The sequence below is a fragment of the Heptranchias perlo genome, chromosome 22, assembly GCF_035084215.1.
Source record: "Heptranchias perlo isolate sHepPer1 chromosome 22, sHepPer1.hap1, whole genome shotgun sequence".
Classification (NCBI taxonomy): domain Eukaryota; kingdom Metazoa; phylum Chordata; class Chondrichthyes; order Hexanchiformes; family Hexanchidae; genus Heptranchias; species Heptranchias perlo.
This window is the reverse complement of record NC_090346.1, coordinates 17,869,431-17,879,828: the sequence shown is the minus strand read 5'-3', so window position 1 is coordinate 17,879,828 and position 10,398 is coordinate 17,869,431.

Below are 10,398 nucleotides of genomic sequence, written 5' to 3'. Positions count from 1 at the left end.
GCAGGAGTTCCTCAGGGCAGTGTCCTAGGCCCAACCATCTTCAGCTGCTTCATCAATGACCTTCCCTCCATCATAAGGTCAGTAATGGGGATGTTCGCTGATGATTGCACAGTGTTCAGTTCCATTTGCAACCCCTCAAATAATGAAGCAGTCCGTGCCTGCATGCAGCAAGACCTGGACAACATCCAGGCTTGGACTGATAAGTGGCAAGTAACATTCGCCCCAAACAAGTGCCAGGTAATGACCATCTCCAACAAGAGAGAATCTAACCACCTCCCCTTGACATTCAACGGCATTACCATCGCCGAATCCCCCACCATCAACATCCTGGGGGTCACCATTGACCAGAAACTGAACTGGACCAGCCATATAAATACTGTGGCTACAAGAGCAGGTCAGAGGCTGGATATTCTGTGGCGAGTGACTCACCTCCTGACTCCCCAAAGCCTTTCCACCATCTATAAGGCACAAGTCAGGAGTGTGATGGAATACTCTCCACTTGCCTGGATGAGTGCAGCTCCAACAACACTCAAGAAGCTCGACACCATCCAGGACAAAGCAGCTTGCTTGATTGGCACCCCATCCACCACCCTAAACATTCACTCCCTACACCACCGGCGCACTGTGACTGCAGTGTGCACCATCCACAGGATGCACTGCAGCAACTCGCCAAGGCTTCTTCGACAGCACCTCCCAAACCCGCTACCTCTACCACCTAGAATGACAAGAGCAGCAGGCACATGGGAACAACACCACCTGCACTTTCCCCTCCAAGTCACACACCATCCCGACTTGGAAATATATCGCTGTTCCTTCATCGTTGCTGGGTCAAAATCCTGGAACTCCCTTCCTAACAGCACTGTGGGAGAACCGTCACCACACGGACTTATCCTGCTTGCTCAGCATTATATCTTTAAAGGAGTTTCATTGGTCTTCTACTGAAGTGTTGTTGATTAAGCTCCCCCAATCTACCTGCTTTAGTTGGTTTCATTGAATTGAAGTTGTATTTTATAAATCAGACTACAGCTGAGAGAATTGTCATCCATCAGACAACAGGTCTTCTCTGGTGCACCGTGCAAGAGTGCCAGAAAACAGTCTTTTTTTTTATTTGTTCATGGGATGTGGGCGTCACTGGCAAGGCCAGCATTTATTGCCCATCCCTAATTACCCTTGAGAAGGTAGTGGTGAGCCACCTTCTTGAACCGCTGTAGTCCATGTGGTGAAGGTTCTCCCACTGTGCAGTTAGGTAGGGAGTTCCAGGATTTTGACCCAGCGACGATGAAGGAACGGCGATATATTTCCAAGACGGGATGGTGTGTGACTTGGAGGGGAATGTGCAGGTGGTGTTGTTCCCATGTGCCTGCTGCCCTTGTCCTTCGAGGTGGTAGAGGTCTCGGGTTTGGGAGGTGCTGTCGAAGAAGCCATGGCGAGTTGATACAGTGCATCCTGTGGATGGTACACACTGCAGCCACAGTGCGCCGGTGGTGTAGGGAGTGAATGTTTAGGGTGGTGGATGGGGTGCCAACAAGCGGGCTGCTTTGTCCTGGATGGTGTCGAGCTTCTTGGGTGTTGTTGGAGCTGCACTCATCCAGGGAAGTGGAGAGTATTCCATCACACTCCTGACTTGTGCCTTGTAGATGGTGGAAAGGCTTTGGGGAGTCAGGAGGTGAGTCACTCGCCACAGAATATCCAGCCTCTGACCTGCTCTTGTAGCCACCGTATTTATATGGCTGGTCCAGTTAAGTTTCTGGTCAATGGTGATCGCCAGGATGTTGATAGTGGGGGATTTTGCGATGGTAATGCCGTTGAATGTCAAGGGGAGGTGGTTAGACTCTCTCTTGTTGGAGATGGTCATTGCCTGGCACTTGTCTGGAGCGAATGTTACTTGCCACTTATCAGTCCAAGCCTGGATGTTGTCCAGGTCTTGCTGCATGCGGGCTCGGACTGCTTCATTATCTGAGGGGTTGCGAATGGAACTGAACACTGTGCAATCATCAGCGAACATCCCCATTACTGACCTTATGATGGAGGGAAGGTCATTGATGAAGCAGCTGAAGATGGTTGGGCCTAGGACACTGCCCTGAGGAACTCCTGCAGCAATGTCCTGGGGCTGAGATGATTGGCCTCCAACAACCACTACCATTTTCTTTTGTGCTAGGTATGACTCCAGCCATTGGAGAGTTTTCCCCCTGATTCCCATTGACTTCAATTTTACTGGGGCTCCTTGGTGCCACGATAAGTCAAATGCTGCCTTGATGTCAAGGGCAGTCACTCTCAGCTTACCTCTGGAATTTTGTCCATGTTTGGACCAAGGCTGTAATGAGGTCTGAAGCCGAGTGGTCCTGGCGGAACCCAGACTGAGCATCGGTGAGCAGGTGATTGGTGAGTAAGTGTCACTCATTGGCACTGTCGACGACATCTTCCATCACTTTTCTGATGATTGAGAGTAGACTGATGGGGCGGTAATTGGCCAGATAGATGGTATTTATCACACAATATCAAGGGAGACAAGGGAGGAGATTTGTGAAGCACTGACAATCATTATGAGGGAGTCATTGGACACGGGGTGGTACCAATAGATTGGAAACAGGCTAATCTGGTGCCTATATTCAACAAGGAAAACAGACCCAGGCAACTACCGACCCATAAGTCTTACTTCCATTCCATGTAAAATAATGGGATTGATTATCAGGAGTAAACTTAAAGATCGTCCAATAGTAACCTAGTTAACAGCAGTCAGTATGGATACGGAAGGGTAAGACCTTGCTTGACCAACCTCCTCGACTTCTTTGAGGAAATGACAAGCCAAGTGGACTGCGAGAAGCCCTATGATGTGGTGTGTCTCAACTTACAAAAGGCTTCTGACAAAGTTCCACGTGAAGAGACATGAATTGAACCAAAAGCTTTGGGGATTCACGGTAAACCCTGGGAACGGATAAGAAATTGGTTGAAGGGTAGAAAACAATGAATATGTTTTATAGAGAACCATACATTCAAGTTTGCCAATGACATAAAGATTGGTGGTAACGTAAGTGGTGTAGACGGGAGCATAAAATTACAAAGAGACGTTGACAGATTAAGTGAGTGGGAAATCTGTGGCAGATGGATTTCAGGTAAGTGTGAGGTCATCCATTTTGGACCAAAAAAGGATTGATCCAAGTATTTTTTAAATAGTGAAAAGACTGGAACAGTGGAGATCCAAAGAGATTTAGGGGCCCTTGTACACAGATCACCAAAATGTAGTGGTCTGGTACAAAAATCATCAAAAAGGCTGATGGAATGTTAGCCTTTATAATAGAATATAATGGGGAGGAAGTTTTGCTACAGCTAAACAAAGCCCTGGTTAGACCACATCTGGAGTACTGGGTACAGTTCTGGGCACCGCACCTTAGAAAGGATAAATTGGCCTTGGAAGGAGTGCAGTACAGATTCACCAGAATGTTACCAGGGCTCCAAGGGTTAGATTATGAGGAGAGATTACATAAACTGGGCTTCTATTCCCTGGAATATAGAAGAATAAGGGGAGATTTGATTGAAGTTTCTAGGATTTTGAAAGGAGTTGATAGGGTAGATAGAGAGAAACTTTTTCCACTGGTGGGGGGAGTCTAGGACAAGGGGACATAACCTTAAAATCAGAGGCAGGCCATTCAGGAGAGAAGTTAGGAAACACTTCCTTACACAAAGGGTGGTAGAAGTGTGGAACTCTCTCCCACAAAATGCTAGCTGAATTAATAATTTTAAATCTGAGAGCGATAAATTTTTACTAGCCAAGGGTATTAAAGGATATGGAGCCAAGGTGGGTGGATGGAGTTAGGATACAGATCAGCCATGATCTCACTGAATGGTGGAACAGGTTCAAGGGGCTGAATGGCCTCCTCCTTTTCCAATGTGTTAAAAGAGTTACGTCAGAGTGGGGAGGAGTACTAAGTAGGGGGCCTCAGGGCTCACTCAGTACTGGGACCACTAATTTACAACAAAGACATGGATACAGAAACTCAATGCAAATTTGCAGTTGATACCAAACTAGAAGAGGCAGTGGAATGGGAAAAAGCAGCTCAGAAATTATAGATTGAGTTGGACAAGATACGTAAGTGAGCAGAACAATGTCAGATGGAATTTAATGCAGACAAATGTAACATACTACACACAGGAAGAAAAAAAACAATACATGTACTCCAATATGGTGTTGACATAGTTAAAGATGAAGTTGAGAGAGACCTCAGAGACTTAGTACACTCAACACTCAACATGTTGAACCAATGCAGAGCAGCAATCAGCAAAGCCAACAGAATGTTGAACTTTATATCCAAAACAGTGGACTACAAATCAGGGGAGATTGTGATCAAACTCTGCAGTGCTCTTGTCAGATTGCATCTCGAATAGCGTGTCCAGTTCCGCTTGCCAAGAAACAAGAGAGGCATTCAAACTCAGAAGGCAGTGCAGAGAAGAACCATGAGGTTGATCCCCAGTGTCAGGGGTCTGAGTTATGGGGAAAGACTGGAGAGACTCGGGCTTTTCAGCCTGGAAAGGAGGCAAGAATAGAACAAGAGAACACAGGTTCAAACTAGAGATGGGTATTTTTAGGAAAGATTTCAGGAATTTCTTCTTCAAACAGAGAGTGATCAACATGTGGAATAAACTTCCAGATAGAGCAGTGGAGGCAAAAACCTTGGAATCATCTAAGAAACAGTGGGATGCTACAATGGAGGGAAGTTAGACTCTTTCTGGACAGATGAATCAAGATGGGTCGAATGGCCTTCCTCATCCGCAATGATCTTGTGAATGTCATTGGAACCTTGATTATAGAAGGAAAGAACTTGCATTTACATTTGTTCATAGTATGTCTCTCAAAAAGTCCCAAAGCACTTCATACAATGGAATACCCTTGAAGTGCAGTCACTGCCAGTTTGCACACAGCAAGGTCCCACAAACAGCAATGAGATGAATGATCACTTGATCTATTTTTGGTGAAGTTGATTGAAGGAGGAATGTTGGCCAAGGCTGGGTGAACTGTCTGCTCTTTTTTGAATAGTGCCATAGGATCTTTAACATCCACTGGAAAAGGCAGATATCTTGGTTTACATTTCATCAGTACTGCACTGAAATGTCAGCCTAGATTATGTGCTCAAGTTCTGCAGTGGGGTTTGAAGCCATGACCTTCTGACTCAGAGGTAAGATTGCTACCGATTGAGCGAAGCTGACACTGTAACATGGCATCCCCATCATGCTCTCCTGTCTTCTCTGAAAGCCATTAAAAACCATACTGTTAGACCAATGCTTTTCAGCTAAAACTGATTAGTTTTTTTTGATTGAATAATGTACAGAAGCAGTAAGTCAGCAAGATTTTGATTGCGCAGTATTTAAAAACAATAAAAGTAAAACCAGTCCACAAAATACCCATACCAGAATGTATTTCTTAGACAGTTTGATAAGCGAGAGCATTTTGGTTGAAACAGACTGTTGTAGATCTTCACCATGTGACGTGGCACATGGTTGATACAAAATTCCGAGTCCCTTTACAGAGTTCAAATCTCATCAGAACTAAAGACATCAGCAATCTGTGCTGTGATTTGTGCCATGGGATTACTTTCATGTTTAGCCAGTCCTTTGAAGTCAGCTCTCACACAATGAAAGGTGTTAATTTCCAGGTGTTACCATTGTCTGCAAACATCTCCTCTTAATCGGTCATCCATCTCATTGCTGTTTATGCTGTGTGCAAAATGGTGACCACATTTACCACATAACAACAGTAGCTGCACAAGGTAATTCATTCTCCCCTGCCCTTCCCCAACATGAGTTATCCATTTGGTCCCATTCCCTGTGCCCCTTCTCTTTATCTCACTAGAAGAGTGAAGTTGGAAGATTAGCCCTAACATTTGCTGGTACAGAATATCACTGTTTGACCAATTTATCAGTGTGTTTTATTTTCTCTTTTGCTGAGAGGGAAATGGTTGTTGCAGTATCAAGAAATATGCAAGGATCTCCCACATCAAAATCCAATGACTAGATCATGTGGCTCTATACAAACTGGATGATTACAGAGTCAGATAAAGGCAGCAGAGTGAGCTGTATGTTAAATACAGTTGCAGTCAGCAGATAGCAGTCCATTATCTCTAGTTGCTGAATTGCATGCAGTTCTTTGTTAATGTTGCTGGTGGTTTTTTGTTTTGTTGAAGGTGAAATTTATTTTTTTCGTTTTCAAAGTTTCTCCCAACTTTCCGTCATAGATTCATAGAATCGTTACAACACAGAAGGAGGCCATTCAGCCCATTGAGCCTGTGCCAGCTCTTTGTAAGAGCAATCCAGTTAGTCCCACTCCCCCGTCCTTTCCCCAGTAGCCCTGCAAATTTTTTCTCTTCAAGTGTTTATCCAATTCCTTTTTGAAAGCTACGATTGAACCTGCTTCCACCACCCACTCTGGCAGTGCATTCCAGATCATAACCACTCACTGCAAAAAGTTTTTTCTCACGTCGCCTTTGGTTCTTTTGTCAATCACCTTAAATCTGTGTCTTTTGGTTCTCGACCCTTCTGCCAATGGGAACAATTTCTGTTTATTTACTTTATCTAAACCCATCATGATTTTAAATACCTCTATCAAATCTCCTCTCAACCATCTCTGTTCCAAGGAGAACAACCCCAGCTTCTCCAGTCTATCCACGCAACTGAAGTCCCTCATCCCTGGAATCATTCTAGTAAATCTCTTCTGAATCCTCTCTAAGGCCTTCACATTCTTCCTAAAGTGCGGTGCCCAGAATTGGACACAATACTCCAGTTGTGGCCGAACCGGTGTTTTATAAAGGTTCATCATAACTGCCTTGCTTTTGTACTCTATGCCTCTATTTATAAAGCCCAGGATCCTGTATGCTTTTTTAACCACTTTCTCGACCTGTCCTGCCACCTTCAAAGATTTGTGCACATATATCCCAGATCTCTCTGTTCCTGTACCCCTTTAGAATTGTACCATTTAGTTTATATTGCCTCTCCTTGTTCTTCCTGCCAAAATGTATCACTTCACACTTCTCTGCGTTAAATTTCATCTGCCATGTGTCTGCCCATGCCACCAGCCCGTCTATGTCCTCTTAAAGTCTATCACTATCCTCCTCACTATTTACTACACTTCTAAGTTTTGTGTCATCTGCAAATTTTGAAATTGTGCCCTGTACACCCAAGTCCAAATCATTAATATATATCAAAAAAAGCAGTGGTCCTAGACCGACCCCTGGGGAACACCACTATATACCTTCCAGTCCGAAAAACAGCTGTTCACCACTACTCTCTGTTTCCTATCACTTAGCCAATTTTGTATCCATGCTGCTACTGCCCCTTTTATTCCATGGACTTCAATTTTGCTGACAAGCCTTTTTTGTGGCACTTTATCAAACGCCTTTGAAAGTCCATATACACATCAACCACATTGCCCTCATCAACCCTTTCCGTTACCTCATCAAAAAACAGTGTTGTGCGGGTGCTGTAACTAACGGGGGTAGGGTTCCACAAGAGAGTGTCACTCCCCAGTACTGAGCTTCTAACCAGGGTACAGTCACTCTCCAGTACAGACCACACTGGGGGTACAGTCACTCTCCAGTACAGACCACACTGGGGTACAGTCACTCTCCAGTACAGACCACACTGGGGTACAGTCACTCTCCAGTACGGACCACACTGGGGGTACAGTCACTCTCCAGTACGGACCACACTGGGGGTACAGTCACTACAACTACTACAACTTGCAATTATAAGTTATATAGCTCCCTTAATGTAGTAGAACATCCCAAGGCACTTCACAGGAGCGATTTTCAAACAAAATTTGACGTCGAGCCACCTAAGGAGATATTAGGACAGGTGACCAAAAGCTTGGTCAGAGGTTGGTTTTAAGAAGCGTCTTAAAGGAGGAGAGAAAGGTAGAGAGGTGGAGAAGTTTAGAGAGGGAATTCCAGAGCTCCGGGCCTAGACAGCTAAAGGCACAGCTGCCAATGGTGGAACGATTAAAATCGAGGCTGTACAAGAGGCAAGAATTGGAAAAGCACAGAGATCTCGGAGGGATGTAGGGCTGGAGGAGGTTACAGAGACAGGGAGGGGCAAGGCCATGGAGGGATTTGAAAACAAGGATGAGAATTTTAAAATCGAGGTGTTCCTGGACCGGGAGCCAATTTAGGTCAGCGAGCACAGGAATGATGGGTGAATGGGACTTGGTGCAAGTTAGGATATGGGCAGCAGAGTTTTGAATGAGCTCAAGTGTATGGAGGGTGGAAGATGGGAGGCCGGCCAGGAGAGCATTGGAATAGTCGAGTCTGGAGGTAACAAAGGCATGGATGAGGGTTCCAGCAGCAGATGAGCTGAGGCAGGGACGGAGATGGGCGATGTTACGGAGGGGGCCATGAATCGATCCTTGGGGGACTCCAGAGGTAACGGTGCGAGAGTGGGAAGAGGAGCCATTGCAGGAGATTCTCTGGCCACGACTGGATAGATAGGAATGGAACCAGGCGAGGGCAGTCCCATCCAGCTGAACGACGGAGGAGAGGTGTTGGAGGAGGATGGTGTGGTCAACTGTGTCAAAGGCGCAGACAGGTTGGGAAGGCTGAGGAGGGATAGTTTACCACGGTCACAGTCACACAGGATGTCATTTGTGACTTTGATAAGGATTGTTTCAGTACCGTGGCAGGGGCGGAAACCCGATTGGAGGGATTCAAACATGCAGTTGCGGAAAAAATGGACACGGATTGGGAGACGACAACACGTCCAAGGACTTTGGAAAAGAAAGGGAGGTTGGAGATGGGGTCATTCTCCTGTACAGACCACACTGGGGTACAGTCACTCTCCATGAGCTGGTGAGCATCAACACAACAATACCAATCGATGTGAATGCCAGCATGTAGAATCCCATAATCACAGAGCAGCGCTCCTGTTGACCTGAGATGGACCGTGTCACATTTTGCAATTGCTGATCATTTTATTGCTTCTGAGAGAATTTGGGAATGAGTAATGATTAAAGGTTCCTTTTTAAAGCAAAGTGAATTCACACAGGCTTGAAATAAAACGCAGGCTGCAACACCGAGAGAGAGGGACGTTTGACGTGTTAACAATCCTTATTGTTGTCTACAATGACTAGGGACATTAAGCGATTCGTTGTTCTGTCTCTGATGGCGTAACAAAAAATACACAAGCAACGACACCTTTTACGGGGATAATTCTATCACTCTGAGCCCAGTATCAGGGGTTTGCTGAGAATATACTTTTGGCAGGAGGAGTTGTCAGTTTGGCTGACAGGCTTACTGGCAAATCCCTTGAACGGTGAAAGAATTCAATGTCCTGCCCTGTCTGGGTCTGCGAAATGTGCAGGAGAGCTTGCCTTCCTTGTAATGGCATCAGGAGTCACCAGCACACTGATAACGACTGATTCTGCCTGCAAGAAGAGTCACCATCTTCGAGTACAAGGGATGACCAACAAACATGTTCTAGTACATTCTACATTCGGTTTAACTAATAATCAGTAGAGGGCACCAACGATGCACTTTATTCAGTGATGGGACAATGTAGAGAGAACTTTGTATCTAGCCCGTGCTGTACCTGCCCTGGGAGTGTTTGATGGGACAGTGTAGAGGGAGCTTTACTGTGTATCTAACCCGTGCTGTACCTGCCCTGGGAGTGTTTGATGGGACAGTGTAGAGGGAGCTTTCCTCTGTATCTAACCCGTGCTGTACCTGCCCTGGGAGTGTTTGATGGGACAGTGTAGAGGGAGCTTTACTCTGCATCTAACCCATGCTGTACCTGCCCTGGGATATGGGCCTGGGAAGATAAAAGGTGGGGAAAATGTTCCACTTGCTCCTCCATTATTCCCTCTCATTAAAGGGGATAATTTTATGAATCTATGCTCTGCTCCGACAATGTAATTTGGATAATTCCCCAAAATAAAATAAACTATTAAAAACTTATGGAAGAAACCAGTACAGTTTTGTGATGACAGGATACACAATTAGCAGCAATATATGTTTTGTATAATGCAGAAACTGTCACCACACAGATATCAGCAGCTCAGCCAAAGTGTGATCAGGCAAATACTATAATACTGTTTATAAAATGCTTTAAAAAATGTCAACAATAGTGATCAGTTTGACAGACTGAGCTACGTGCACAAGCTCCTAAATAATGCTTGTAAAATCCTCTCGTGCGGTCCACGTCCAGCTGGGGTCTCTCCTCCGTCCAATGACAATAATGAGATCGGGTGCCCCCCCTTTTATCGTACACTGGAAGCAGCCCTCCCAATTATGACGAGGCATGTTACAACTAGGCTGTAATAACAGTCAGATCAGACATCCTGGGAGAAATTCTAACTCCCGGACAGGAAAGCAGCCGCACGAGGGGCAAAACCTTCCAGGAGCAGCAACGGGAGGCTTGGCT